Below are 13,960 nucleotides of genomic sequence, written 5' to 3'. Positions count from 1 at the left end.
CAGGTTGCACAGCCCGTGTCTGACCATCACCCCACAGCTGCCAAATGAATGGGGATAAGTGCCTTACTCCAGTGTTTGAAATCAATTGAGGTAAGAGGGAAAAGGAACTGGGATTTCTCTACCTTCACTTGTGGTGTCCCCCACAAGTCCTACTTTCTAAGATCATCAACAACCAACTCCTCAAACAGTCTTGCTCTCCAAAATAATTCTTGAAAATTCTCTCTAAAATTCTTTCCTCAAGGCACCGTACCTCAAGCTTTCTTTCATTAAATCCACTCCCTTTCTATGCAGTTTTCTCCTAGCTTCCTTCTTCAGCAGCAGAGCTGAAAAAGGACTTGAGTTAATGAATGAAAGCTGGGCTACGCACGAGCCTGCTGATTCCCTGTCTTGAACAAAGCCAGCAGAGCTCATGGCAGGGACTGATTCTTTGCTATTTGCTTTTTGCCCCCTCCACACACACCCACACACACCCACGTAGCACACACACGGGTATCTGCAAAATCCTGTGACAACCAGGAGAATAAACCTTTGCTGTGAGTGCTGCTGCATGGTTCCCTGCTCTCTCTTCATGCTTTCTCTCTTCCCTTCTTTATCAACCGGGATGTTGCACAATCAAACACTGTAGAAGTTACAAGGAAGGTATTTTTTATGCCCTGTTTCAGAAGGTATGAGTGGCCATGACAAGCCCCTAAATGCTGTCCTGTAGGACTGAAGAATCATGGTCTGATCAAAATTTTGTAACCTTAAAATGGGAAAAAATTGTGAGAAATAAATAAGAAAGAAATAAATACATGAGAAAATAACTGAAATTAAATGTGGAAATACAAATCTAGTTTTACCCTAAGCAATGCCTGTTCCATAGGCATTTCCCCATGATTTTTAGATCCTTGAAGGGCTATTAGAGCATTAGAGCCGTCTGCAGCTCACTCTGCTTGACACACGCACTTTGTTTTCCCAGTTCTTATGCAATGCTTTTTCAATTTAATTTTGAAACACAGTAGGGAAATTTTTAATGGGGAAAAAGAACTGTTTTCACAAAAGGAAGATTTGGAAACAACTTCATCATCAAGAAAAACAACTCCCACCAAGCCCAGAAATCATGCGGCAATTCCTGCTAGGCAGAGCCATCGTGCATCACTCACAGGATACAAGAACATGGAACTGTTACCCTTCTGTGACAAAACCAAAGCACAGTGATTTACAGAAACATTAGACGGGTCAAGGAGTTGATCCCCTCCTCTGTTTCTGCAGTGACACCCGATGGATTTTTTTCTGAAGACCACACAGGGTGCAGTACTCAGAATCTCGTGGCTCATATACATTGTTGTGTTTCAGGTAATTGATAAATGGGTGGCAAATTTCTAGAGCTTCAGCTCTGGACAGAAAAAAAAAATGTTGCTTTGACTTCCACGGTTTTTAAAGCAAACTTCCCAACAGCAACACACTCGGCCTTTAATTCCTAAAAGCTACTTCAGACACATTCTAGTAGATTAGGACATTTCCTGAAAAAAAGACTGAACATTATAAACTTCTCTGAGTAAGACAGCAAATTTGCATCACAATAACCACAAAAAGGAATTAATGACATTATGCAGCTCTAAACTTTATTTTCAATAAAAGATTTCACTCGTACATATCAAAAAGTCATGTGGCTAACACCAGAGGCTACCATGAAATGCACCTACAGTTCTGTTAGAGAAACTGTTCCAGTACACAATCTTCACCAAGATTTTATTAAAAAGGTTGTGACTACAGTTAATTTAGGGGGTTTTGTTATTTTGTATTAGAGGCAGACATGGTGTTTATCAGAGTGCAATCAGTTCTGAGAACATCTGTAGTCATTTGTGTCTTAGCAACACCAGTTGCTAGAGTAACCTGCTCCAAAAAAAATTTAAGAATAAAGTATTGGATATTTGAGATTTTTTACTGGGAAAAAAACCAGTTTAAATGATGGTGTTCAACGCTCAGCTGCTCAGTAGGAGCCATTGCTTATAATTAAGTGGATTTATTATACCATTTGCTTCACACAGCATCAGTCCTGCTGGCAGAGGCAGAGGGGAGCCCAGAAACATCTGTCTGGAGCAGACACAGGGTCCATCTCACCCAGCCCATGCTGCCCCTGAGAGCAGCACCGGCAGATGTCACCAGCAGGACATCTGTCAGCCTGGCCACCTCCACCAGCTTTTCAAGGGCTTTTTCAGTCCTGGTACAGCAGAACTGGGTGAACAGCTTGGCTTTGGGCAGGCACATTCCCTGCCTTCAGGATTTTGTGAACCTTGATCACGTTCTCTCCAAATCAGGGTCCCAGCCTTCAGCTTCTCTTGGTAAGGATCTGCTTCATTCCCTATGGTCACTGTTCTAGCTCCCTCTTGAGACAAAGCAACCACAGCTCCACATCATAGACGAGATGTGGCTGCAACCACAGCTTTAGTACAGTGAAGTAAAATGATGTCTTAGTCTGTTGTCTCCAATACCCTTCCTAACACCACCAACACCACAGGCGTTTTGTTTGGCTGCCGCTTACACTGAGCAATCACTGCAGTGACCCATCATACCCTCATGTTCTCCTGGAGTCACAACTGCCCATTCTGAGTTCAGTCTCTGTAGGAAGGGTTTAGATTGCTTTTCCCTACATGAATTACCCTTAATTTAGGTAAAGCAATCTAAACTGTATTTATGTTCATTACCTTAATTTCTTGTAAATTCATCTACATTGAAGCTCTTCTGTCACTTCTTGATCACTCAGTCTGGTGGTCTCCTTTTGCCTTTGGTGTGGCTTTTTACAACTCAAAACTTCAGTAACATGAGTAAACTTCAGAGATTTCATTGGCCATTCATTCCCCCAGATCACTGGTGAACATGTTGGACAAACCTAGTCTAAGTGCCAACATCAAGAGTACTGTCTCTTCCCCAGCCTTTGCAGTGACCACTGAGCCCTGTCCTCTGCTCCCTGGACTTGCTCATGGAGTTAGAGGGCTTTTAACTAGGTTTGTCAGGGAAGATCCAACAAGTAGGGGACAGCACAGCTAAGACAAGGTGACAAAATGCTCAGACAAACCAGCTCTGCTACAGGATGATGGACAGAATAAGGGTAGCCAAGAAAGTAGAATATTGTAGACGTTGAAAACTGAATAAAGTCATCTCTAAACAGCTGAAGAAACCTTGTGATTGCAGACCCCAGTTCAGAGGGACTTTAACCACCCCAACATCCACTGTGAGAGCAACACGGTGGGGGGAACAAAAGTCAGGTTTCTCAATGCGTTGAAGATCATTTTTTTAGGTGGTGATGAGACAAGGTAAGAGTTCAAGGTCCCAGGAGAAGTGAAGATGACAAGTAACAAAACCAGCCTGCTCCCAGTTTGTTCAGAAGACTGATCTGATCTGTACGGTGCTGGAGGGGGCCTGGAGAAGCAATGGCTGATCCTCAAGGACAGCTTCCCCCAAGCACAAGGGCAGTCCACCCCACCAGGCAGGAAAATGAGCAGATGCAGAAGGAGGACAGTTTGACTGGACAGAGAACTTCTGACTAAGATAAAAAATGAAGAATCTGGGAGTTCAAGCAAAGACTAGGTACCTATGAGGACTTCACCAGAACTGCTGAAGCATGCAGAGATCAAAATCTTGGCTGGCTCAAATCTGGCTGGGGATTCATAGTACAAGAAGAAGGACATTAGTGCTCCTGTGAGCACACTGGCAGCAACAGGCCAAGAAAACTGCTGGTTGGATGCTGAGCAGGCAGGCAACCAGTGACCAAGGACACAGGAAGGGCTGAGGCATTCAATGTCTTCCTTGCTTCAGGCTTTACCATCAAGGTTTGCTGAGGCCTCCCAAGTCCTTGTGCCTCACAGCAGAGCTTGGAGGGAGAAAGTGTCACCTGTCAGGACCCCCAGCAAATATACCCCCTCCTAGGGGTTTGGTTACCTGGGCTCAGGGCCAAGACAGTACAGCTGGTGACCTTGGGGACAACTTTTCCAGAAAGCTCTACTGGAGGCATCAGCAAAGGCTTCTCTTTAAGCTGCAGCTCTCCCCTTTGGCCCCCACCTGAGCTACAGATGTGACTTTCCAGCTTGACCACAAAGCTGCCTCCTGGGGATCCACCTGCCTGACCCTGGGTACCTGCCCTCATGACCAGGTGACCCTGCTGCTCCCAGACACTAACAACAGCAGAGAAAGATGAAGTTAGAGACTGCCTTAAGAAAACTGGACACACACAACTCTGTAAAACCAAACAGGAGAAGGATCTGCTTCTTATCATTTTAGAAAGGCCGTATCAATCTGGGAGGTGACTTATGACTAGAAAAGGGCAAATGTCACTTCAAGACAGGAAATAAGGGAGAAAGAGGCCAGTCAGACTTGTCTGTCTCCTCCCAGCATCTCAGGGGGCTGTGGAGTAAATCCCCACAGAGACCATTCACACACACGTGAAGGTCAAGCAAGAGACCGGTAACAAACGAGGCAAACAGTGCCTGGCCAATCTGACTGCCCTCTCTGATGAAATTATTTGCTCTGTGGAATAAGGAGCTTTAAATCTTCTGTGTCTCCTTTCAGTGATGCAGAGTCCTTTGGCATGCTTGCAGCCATACTGGGAAGGTATAAACTATGGACAGACTGCTCTCCACAGGAAAATGGCGTGGACTGCCAGGTTCAAAGGACTGAGACTGCAGGTCTACAATCTAACTAGCAGCTGGTAACAAAAAGCAACCCACAAGAGATGAGAGTGGACACAGAATTAACATCTTCATCATGACAAATGCAACAGTACAGAAGGTTCCTTCCAAAAAAAAAAAATCTGTGGATAAGACCAAACTGGGAGGTGAAGTCCAGAAGCCTGGAAAGCAGAGCTGTAATTCAGATGGACTATGACTTGGGAGAAGAACGGGCTGGCAGGAACCAAGGAAGTTCATTCAACAAGGGCAAGAGTTGTGTGCTGCCCTAGGGATGGGGCAACCCCACAGGACAGGCTGGGAACAAACTGAGAGGCCGCAGCTATGCAGAAAAGAACCTGAAAAGTCCTGGTGGACAAGTACAACGTGAGTCAGCTGTGAGTCCTGGCAGCAAGGAAGGCTTGTCCCAAGCTAGACTAAAAAAGGTATAGAAAAGACACAGCCAGACTCAAGAGACTAGAGAAAGAGGTAACAGTCTCTTACAACAAGGAAAACTCCAGGGCAACATGAGGAAAAATTTATTTACCTTGTGAGAGGTCTGCACTGCAATAGTGTCACACAGGGGTGATGAAATGTCCACCACTGCACATTTTCAAAACCGCAGTGGGCAAGATCCTGAGCCACCCACCTTCTGTGAGCACCTCGTGAGGTGCCCTGCAGTCCAAATCTCTGCTTTCAGCAGCTTCCATTGATAGAGCACCTCTTCTCCAAGCCTGGGGAAACCTGGTTTTTTAATACAACTTTGTCAAATGTCTTCTGAAAATCTGATTATACCTGTAGCTTCCATCTACCCATGCACTCACAGAATTCCAGGCCATTAACAAGGTGGAATTTCCCTGCACAGAAGCCATACTGACTCTGTACTTTCCAGTAAGCAGTGGTTTTGTCCTTCATAACTTTACCAATCTTATTGCTGTGAAAGTCAGTCATCTGTATGGTGTTCCCTGGATGTCCTCTAAAGCCCACCTTTAGCTCTAACAGTGAGAACAAGGAATTAACTGAGCTTCTCCATCACACCATAGGTGCCCCTTCCACCACCCTTGACCACTGAGCAGTCCCACATAATCACTACCTGGATTCCTGCTCTTGATGAATTCGGAGAATCTATTACTACTGGTTTGAGCCTGCTGTCCAAGGTGATCTTCAACTTCTTTTTCACCCTTTTTAATTCTCATTTTACCTGCCATGGTACATGTTTTCCTGCTCTCACCTGCCACACTTTCCTTTTTTTTAAATGCTCATCTCTTCCCCATGATGGCTTTTTAGTTTTCCCATTGAGCCATGCAGGGATATTGGAGGGGATACATACACCAATTTGTTTGCTTTCAAACAGTATATCTTGTCTTCTGACACAATTTTTTAAACAGCCTCCAAGTTCCCTGTAGGTTGCTTATTTTCTGGACATATCTTTTCAAGATTTGGGGGATTTTTAAACTACTTGTTTCATTTTTAGGTATTTTGATTTCTTGAAATTGAATATCCATGTGCTGGATTTATTTTGGCTGCTGTCCCTTTCTAATCAGCTATATCTAATTGTACTGCGGTTGCTACAAGCCAACCCAATACTAGCTTAAAGTTCATCGAACCAACTCTTGTTGGTCCTATGAACCACAACACTCCAAAAAGGAACTTCTCTTGACCGTTTAAACTGGGTTGCTGTAGGAAGCAGTCATTTACTGAGTGCATTACTCTCTGCCTCGCCTCCTGAGGAGGCAGACAACTGGTCTTTGTCCAGGCAGTTGGAATCTTCCTCTAGAACTACCCCAAATGTGCAGTTTCTCTGATCTCAGTTAATAGGTCCTGATTGCTGTCACTGCCTTGACCCAGGGGTTGCCAATACAACCCCAGTAATACATTTAAGGTCTAGGATTTCCACACATACAAACTCAAACTCAATAGCGCTTCTCTTCTCCTGTATCTGTAATGCTGTTCCCATTTATTTCCCTTCACTCACAGTGGCCCTGTCCATTCCTGTACAGCAGCATCTCCACAGTCCAGGAAAGCCTCCTTCCATCATCTCCCCGAGACTCTTCTTCCAGTACAGACAGCATAACCTTGGGGTTACTCCCTGTGGTCACCATCAAATAACTGCTATGACTACAATACCTAAAACTAGTTGTACTACTGTGCCACAAATTACAAACCAAGAACAAACACATCCTACTTGGAATGCAACAACCCCCAAATTTAGAATCACATAAGGTCTCAAACAGAGGCAGATTTAGACGGTAAATGATTCATTTCTTGCTACAACTCGCTGACAAAATCATTTTCCTTCTCTATTCTTGGCAGGTCAGCCAAGTTTCAAACAAGAATTAATACCTCACAAATAGCAGCACCATCTCCTCCACTGGGTACAATTCTGCCTGAATAATGGCCAAAGACCTTTTTTTGAAATCTACCCTAAAGGTCCCATTTCTTCCAATTCTCTTTTTCTTTCATGTTAGTTCATGTCCTCTTCAGTATGAACCATAACTAACGTGCTACCAGCGACCAACTCACATGCAAGCAAAAGGTCTCTGAGTTATCCCGACTACGCTGTGTGTTATTTTTTATAAAAAAGAAGGTGCTGTTATTTTATTTACTGTGAGTGCTCCTTGCTTACCTATGCTCCAGACCAGGACAATCGGCAATAAAGCTACATTCAAATGCACAGAAATAGCACAAAGTTTCCACACAGAGCCCAGGATGACAAAACCTTCACAGTAAAAGATACACTCATATTTCCTTTCTCTTCCCTGTTTGCATTCCGTCTTTTCTCATTTCCTTTTTTTGTCTTTCATGCTATTATTTATTTGAATTATCTAACTGCCAGCTTAGTCATTATGTAACTCTTTATATTTAGCCCACATAAAATATTTACAGTTCAAGAGTACTCAAATATATTAACTTCTAAACACAATGACTCAGTCAATTAACAACCCTCTCCTCCAGAAAACAAAATTATACTTCTAGATAAAAAACCTGTGGTGACATAAGCTTTCAGTCTTTGGAATATCCTACTTGAAACTTCTTCTTTACTATAGAGAAAGAGACTTTCTGCTTCCTGCATTCTTCCAAGTCTTCCAATCACAGAAAAGCAGTGCACTGAGTAACCCAAAATGGATTACTACTTGCTACTACAAGTAGTGAACCTCTAGGTTCATTCAGAAGCAGCACTACCACAGGGTAACCAAATCTCAGAATGGTTTGGCTTGGGGAGACCTTAAAGACCATCTCATTCCACTGTCCTGTCACGGGCAGGGACACCTTCCACTAAACCAAGTTGCTCCAAGCCCCATTCAACCTTGCCTTGGACACTTCCAGGGATGCAGTAATCCCAAATGTGTGTTAACTTCTGCCACATGCACAAAAAATCATTGGAAGGCCCTGAAAGAATGGGACGACACACACCAAAGATACAGAAAAGGAAACATGGCAGGAAAGGTCTGACATTTCTGCAGCCATGTTGGAGTGTTCCTGATCACAGGGTGTCTCTCAGACTATTTTACCAGATTCAGCCAAATGGCAACTGCACCTATTGCAAAGAGCAACCAAACAGTCAACAAGGCCTGACAGAGAGCCAAACAAACAAAAAAGGGGGGAGGGGGGGGGGCGGTTTGAGATGGGGGAGTGTTTTCTTGTTTGCTTGCTTTTTAAACTTACTGCAGTTCCTGACTTACAGCTTTTGAGAAAAGAAAACGAGGAGGTGAGCTAAAGAAAAGCATCAGACTTCAGGGTTCACACAACCGTGGGCACATGAAAAGACTCAAACTTTGTGTCTGCACCTTTCCACAGCATACATTTTACTCTTGTCAACACTTAAAAAACAAATACAAAAAATAAGAAAGAAAATGACCTACACTGCTTAAGGCATCATATAAACAGGTCCTCAGACCTTCTGGTATGTCTAACTGTGGTTCCAGGAGAAAACAAACAAGATCATGAAGATATCTTCATTGTTATAAATACATTTTCTTCAGACATTAGCATTGAAAATTAATCCCTAACCAGATAACAAATAAATCCCAGCAAAACCAGTGCTGTGTGTCCTGGAGTGCCTGCTGACTGCAGAAAATCTGGAGCGTAAGATGAATGCAGGCAGAAGAATGACCTGGTCACTGCTTTCCTAACAGGTCTGTGATTAGTTGAGCTGTGGCCAGCAATAAAATTGTGTGTTTTCATTTCAGCTGACACCAGTTGCAAGGTGAATCACATTATGTCAACTCCTGCAGTGGTAATCAAAGTGTGTTTAACTCGACACTCCATGAACTTAACAACCAGGTTTTTTGACAACTGGGACAAGAAAGGAGAACAGAACAAACCACTTCCACAGCCCTCAGGGCTCTGTCACCTGTGAGCAAGGGCCCATCCCCAGGGGGCTCTGGGCCGGTGAGGAACAGACTGAAGTTTGGGCAGAACCAGAGGGTGACATACACCTTCGGGCTGAGCAACAGCACAAGGAATGAGTGTCTTCTTGCTCACCATGCATACCAGGTAACCTTTGGGAAAGAACAGCCCACAGTATTTTCTGCCACCTTTTAGCTCCAAAATCTAAAAGGAAAGGTCAATATCAAGACCTTTCCCAAAGGGCTGTCATCCCTGACTTAGGCCTAGTCTGCCAAACACTAGTCTGCTTTTTACTTCCCTCATTGGAGAAAGAAGCTGCATGACATACTGCTGCATGACTCTGCCAGTAGTTCAGCAAGAATTAACACTCTCAGTAAAGACCAACTGTCTTTGGTTTTTTATAACCTCAGCCACAAAAAAGTAATTTCATTCATAAGAGAAACTGACATGACAACTTGGTGCTGGTTTTTATTCGGCATAATTCTTTAGGTGTTGGATGGCTATCGCACAGATTAATAATTCGCTGAATTACTATAATTACTTTTGCTACCTTGTAAACTGCCTCCAGCAGTGCTACCATTGACTCATGGGGACTTTCAGGCTTTCCTCAGGTCAGGTAAGAGTGAGTATTTCATAACTTCTTTTATTTTTTAAGGCTTGGCATGTGAGCGAACTACTGGATAAGAAAAAAAAAAAAGACAACAAAACAAAAACAAACAAACAAACCCAAAACCAACCCTACAAAACAAACAAACAAACAAACCCCCGCACACCCACACATATCACAAAAAAAGTAGAAAAAGAAAAATTAAATCTCATGTGTTTTTGTAGTTCTCCAGAATACCAGCCGAGCTAATGAAGAAAAAGAGGGCCTCCGTAATTTTTTAATCCCTTTATCTTCTAGAAAGGCCAGCTCCCCTTCCTATACCCCAAAAGTTCTGGATTGACAGGAAATGGGGATTTAAAACACACAGAATAATCAAGGCAACAGCTTCTGAAATTTCAAGAGCTATTTTAAAGGTATGGAACAAAGAACAGACATATTGCAAACGGGACCAGACTTGTATGTGAAATTTCAAAGCCCTGAACCAACAGGGTTGTATTCTGTGACAGTGTTCTCCCCAGTGGGTAGATGAGAACAATTATGCCTTTACCAAAAGAGCAGCATGAGGGAATCTGAAGAACAGAAACCCAGGTTTTCTACCCAGAATACTTCCATGTGGTTTTGAAAACAGCTGCTACGTTCTTTTCTGCTCTGAAGAATAATTAATCACCTGCTTTTTAAAGTGAACTTGGTCCTGAATATGCATTCTTCTACCCCAATCATCTTAAATTGGTCATATTTAAGGAAGAATTTCTTAAGCTCTTTCAAACAGAATAGGAAAAAAAAACTGTCACAGAAAAGACATTAGTATGAGACTGATCTGTAAAATCTCAGAAATTGAATTACACATGATAGGACAATCTGTACAGAAACAGAAACCATCACCCAAGGTTTAAAGCTGCCACACGCTTTAAGTGATGTTCCAGCTGATGACCCTAAGAGAAACAGCACTGTCAGTATTCAAACACAAACACACATTTCAAGACACAGAATGAAGCTCCTGGGATGCAAGAATAGCTCCATGGTCAAGACTCAGCTCAGGAGAGACCCATGTTCTGCAGAACTGAACTGTTCCATCACCTCTGAAATTAAGCTAGCCACACCTTTAACCCAAATAGAAGTTTATTTAAGAGATGGAAAGAGCTCCCAGTCAGCTCCATCTCAATCCTAGATTATTTTTTGAAATACAAGGCTTGTTTTCCAGTAGGCTTGTTCAGTTACAGGACTGAGTGGTGACAACCTGGAAAAGACAGGGCAGCGACTGGTGTGAATCACAGTGACCCCATACCCTGAAGAGGCCCTGCTGTCACAGCACCCTCCTGAACATCAGGCTACATAAGGCATCAGGAGGAGAGCTGAGCCTCTGTAGCACCACCTTCACTGACGCTTTGGAGGTGGCCGCAAGGATAAAGGATTTGAAGTTACTCCCCTCAGGTACTAGAGTGCCTCCAGTCACAGCATCCACGTGACCTAAATCCCAGAATCACTGCTAGAGAGGGGCCACCAGAGAACACTGTAGAAGAGATGCTGATTTGCTGCCCTTTAACCAAATAAAGGAAAAAAATTCCAGACAAATTAGGGTGAAAGAAAGAGAATAAATTATAAATAAGACGAAGCAAGAAAAAGCTGAAAAAGACCTTCCTAACTAACCAGTGAGTGCCATTGGTCATGGCATAGGGGACAAAACCACTCTGGAGCTCCTGCAAGATGCTCTCTGGAGGTGGGTGGTCTGTAGATGCTGCTTGGTGCTAGAATATTTGTTAAGTCCTGTAACAATTCTATTTCAGGCTCAGAAGTTTCTGCACATCTCCATTCTGACAGCTCCTTTTCCAACCACAGGGTTTTGCAGACCCAACACAAGTTTTATCAAACATCCATTTTCTAAGAGCGGCTTCACGGAAAACAGAGAAGAGATATGTGGGGAGGGAAAAAAATAATCCTACCCCTGCTAACTGAGAGTCCAGGCATGGAGTTACTCCTGTCCCAGAGACATACTATCTGCCTTCAGTGCCTCCATGTACAGCATGACTTGCACACAGGAACACACTACTTGCCCGACTTTTCATTCAATAAAATATTTCAGTATATTTTATCTAGTTTTATGTTTAGCCATCTATAACCACCCTTCAGTACACAGAACTTAAAAATGGTAGGTTAATCTGCAGCAGAGGGGCTCAAACCCATTCACGCAACACAAGGAAACCCATTTATAAAGTGTCCTCTGACATATTCAACTCAAAATTCATCCAACATCTGGATATTTACATGGGCAAAGTTTTGAGAAGTTACAAATCCTTCCAAAGTCACCAATAACTCAGGAATTACTACATCTATTGCATACATCTGTGACAGCTTTTCATCCAAACGATTGAAAAGCAACAATTTTTCTATCACACCTGTTGCACAACCCAACAATACACAGTCACCCAGGTGCTGTAACTGCTGCTGAGGCTGCAGGAAGAGCTGAGGGGAATACAAAAGCTGCAGGCAGACACTGTGCAGGAATTGCAATGGCTTGGAAACTGCAGGACTTCAAGCTCAGTGAGCTTTCAAACACAGAGCAGGGAGACAGTACCTGCAGGTACCCTTGAGGCACAAAAACTGGAGAGCAAAAGTGAGCAAGTAAGAAGGATTGCACCATGAGGTGAAAAGGAAAATCTCCAAACAGCGTAGGTTCAGCCCAACAGGTCTGTAGGTTGAGGAAACCACTATCTTCATACTTTTTTAAGGGTAGCTTATTATGAAGCCAGTGACCTGAGGCATGTGAATTGTGATTCTCAACAAATCATATCTTATTCAGCTTCAGGAGTTTAAGATAATCCACAACAGACAAAAGTGAAGGAAAACAAACAAGTGGCAGATAATGATAATCATAAAAATCTTATCTTAATCAGTATCTTGACTTTTAATTATCAGTTGGAGGTTACTACACTACAGATTGAGTGCATCACAGAAGCAGAGCTAGCTCCATACTGAAAGCCAAGTCCACCACGACTCTTTTGTACGATGTTCCATCAGAATTGCTACAGCTATGTTCCATGAAGGACTACCTCTAGTCTGCAAAACCATTCGGCCACAACGTGCAGTATAGCAACCAAACTAACAAGGCATTCTGTGCTGGAGCTGGCTGCACACAAAAGCTCTAGCAATTCTGCACAGCATTCCCAGAACCAGGAGCATCCAGCAGAGCCGATGCGGATCCAACCTCGCTTGCGAAGCCCAACTAACCATGGCACTGCCCAACCCAAACATCCTCTTGGGCTCACCCGCACAGCGCGAGCGGCTGAACCCACCCCAGGGCGGTGCGGGTGAGCCGTGCCCGGTGAGGCCGCCCCGGGAGCCCTGGGCACGTCCCAGGGCCCTCCGATCCCCGGCCCCCTACGGCCGCTCCTCCGCGCCCGAGCGAGCCCCGGCAGCCGGGCAGCGCCCCCCGCCCCTCCCGCCCGGCTCCGGGCACATCCCGCCGGGCTCGGGGGCGGCGAGCCCGCGGTCCAGCCCCGCGCCACCGGCCCTGCCCCGGCCCCTCGGGCCGCGCTCCGCCGGGGGCAGAGGCACAGACCGAGTACACGCGTCGGCCCCGCCGCCCGCGCCTCCGCGGCCGAGCGGCCCCAGCCCGCCGGTCCCGGCCCGAGCCGGGGAGCAGCGCGGGGGCTGCGCGCCCGGGGCCCGAGCGGGCTCTTACCGAGAGGCGGCTCCGGAGCCGGGCCCGGGGCCCGCAGCGGACATGGCAGCGGGGCCCGCGCTCCCGCCCGCGCCGGAACAGCGCGCGGCGCCGGCAGTGGCGTCACCGCCCGGGCGGGGCCCTGTCGGGGCCGTCGCTGCGGCCCCAGGACCGGCCCAGCGATGGGGCTCTCGCGGGGTGTTTGACTGTGGAGGGTTCGTCCCGTCCGGGTACTCCCGAAGCCGCTCCATCACCGCCTTCCTCGGCCGGGCAGGAGAAAGAAAACAGAACGAAAGGCTCGTGGGGCGAGAGCAGGGCAGGAGAGATCCCTCACCCGGCACCGGCACGGGCCAACAGGTCCCGGCTGGGGGAATCGGTTTAATTTATCGCCAGAGAAATCGAGAGTAGGGTAATGAGAAATGAAACCAAATCCTAAAACATCTCCCTGCCTCCTGGACTCAGCTGTATTCCCGATTCTCTCCCTCCTGCCCCAGGCGGTGCAGGGTCAGTCCGTCACACGCTGTCCCCGCCGCTCCTCCCGCTCCGGGACAGGACTCCTCACACTGTCCCCTCCCCAGCGCGGGTCCTTCCCACGGGCTCAGTCCTTCAGGAACAGGAGCTCCAGTCTGGGTCCTCCACGGCGCCTCAAGTCCTGCCACCGAACCTGCTCCGGCGTTGTCACAGCTTCCTTTGGGCATCCCC

General features: G+C 45.7%; 1 protein-coding gene across 2 annotated transcripts in view; it reads right to left on the bottom strand.

The window, feature by feature from the left end:
• Positions 1 to 13,363, bottom strand: part of EYA3 (EYA transcriptional coactivator and phosphatase 3) — a 55,881-nt gene extending 42,518 nt beyond the window's left edge. For both annotated transcript variants that reach the window (XM_027713603.2, XM_027713605.2), the window contains exon 1: positions 13,280 to 13,363. The gene's annotated coding sequence lies outside the window, so the exon portion shown is untranslated. The remainder of the gene's footprint in view (positions 1 to 13,279) is intronic.
• Positions 13,364 to 13,960: the final 597 nt, after the last annotated feature.

The sequence above is a fragment of the Pipra filicauda genome, unplaced genomic scaffold (assembly GCF_003945595.2).
Source record: "Pipra filicauda isolate LSUMZ 115617 unplaced genomic scaffold, ASM394559v2 scaffold431_size579624_pilon, whole genome shotgun sequence".
Taxonomy (NCBI): domain Eukaryota; kingdom Metazoa; phylum Chordata; class Aves; order Passeriformes; family Pipridae; genus Pipra; species Pipra filicauda.
Note: the sequence above shows the minus strand (reverse complement) of the source record. Positions and strands in the feature narration are given on the sequence as shown.